Raw genomic sequence first — 1,493 nt, 5'->3', positions numbered from 1 at the left:
CGTGGTGTGCCAGCCAGTCAGCTGAGCCCTTTTATGGGACCCTCCCTTCTGTCTCCTGCCTTTTGGCATCTGCTGGTTTCTCCTCCGCCCTTCTGGGAGACTGCACCCTGTCAATGTCTTCTCCCTTAGATATTCTGCTTAAAAACAAACAAACCCAGAGATGGGGAGTTTGCATTTATTAGGATTTAGACCCCCTTTTCTGGGAGAAACATTTCATGACTCCTCCAGCCAAAATTAACCCTCTGTCATATTTCTCCCCAAAATAAGACCGGGTCTTATATTAATTTTTGTTCCCAAAGATGCATTAGGGCTTATTTTCCATTTAGGATTTATATTTGGGGAAATACGGTACTAAATGAGTCCGTCTGGCTGACGATCTTAACTGGGGCTTATTTTTTGGGGTTTATATTAAGAGCATCCTGGAAAATCAGGCTAGGCCTTCTTTTCCAGTTGGGTCTTATTTTCGGGAAAACCCGGTACATCTTATAGCAGCTCCTATTTTTCCCCCCTCACTTTTCACTCCCTCTTCCCTGCAACGGTCAGAAATGGAAAAGATGGTCCCATTAAAAAAAAACACAGTTATTTTAGCAAAAAGAGGGCCAGAAAATGGCCAAAGCAAACGTTGAGCTAATGTTGCTGGTTGCGGGAAGTGGGAGAGAGAGAAAAAGAGAGAGAGCGAGGAGGGAGAAAGAGAGAAGAGAAAAGAGAGAGAAGGAGGGAGAAAGAGAGAAGAGAGAAGGAGGGAGAAAGAGAAAGAAAAGAGAGAGAGGAGAGGGGAGAGAGAGAAGGAGGGGGAAAGAGAAAGAGAAGAGAGAGAGAAGGAGGGAGAAAGAAAAGAGAAAGAAAAAGGAGAGGGAGAAGGGAGAAGGAGGGAGAAAGAAAAGAGAAAAAAAAGGGGGAGAGAGAAGGGAGAAAAGAAAAGAAAAAAGAGAGAAGGAGGGAGAAAGAGAAAGAAAAGAAAGAAAAAAGAGAAGAGAGAAGGAGGGAGAAAGAAAAGAAAGAAAAGAGGGGAGAGAGAAGAAGGGAGAAAGAAATAGGAGAGAGAGAAAGGGAGAAAGAGAAGAGAAATAGAAAAGAGAAGAGAGGGGAGAGAGAAGGAGGGAGAAAGAAAAGAGAAAAGAGGAGAGGGAAAGAGAAGGAGGGAGAAAGAAAAGAGAAAGAAAAGAGAAGGAGGGAGAAAAAAAGAGAAGGGAGAGAGAAGAGGGAGAAAGAGAAGAGAGAAGAGAGGGGGAGAGAGAAGGAGGCAGAAAGAAAAGAGGAATAGAAAAGAGGGGAGAGAGAGGAAGGAGAAAGAGAAAAGAGAAAGAAAAGAGAAGGAGGGAGAAAGAAAAAGAGAAAGAGAAGGAGAAATAGAAAAGAGAGAAATAGAAAGAGAGAGGACGGGAGAGAGGAGGGAGAAAGAGAAAGAAAAGAGAGGAGGGGGGAAAGAAGGAGAGAGAAAGAGAAAAGAGAAAGAAAAGAGAGAGAGAGAAAGAGAAAAAAGAGAGAGGAGA

This window comes from Protobothrops mucrosquamatus, unplaced genomic scaffold (genome assembly GCF_001527695.2).
Source record: "Protobothrops mucrosquamatus isolate PMUCROS unplaced genomic scaffold, P.Mucros_1.0 scaffold13513, whole genome shotgun sequence".
NCBI classification, from domain to species: Eukaryota; Metazoa; Chordata; class Lepidosauria; order Squamata; family Viperidae; genus Protobothrops; species Protobothrops mucrosquamatus.
The sequence above is the reverse complement of the archived record's forward strand: the minus strand, read 5'-3'. Positions refer to the sequence as shown.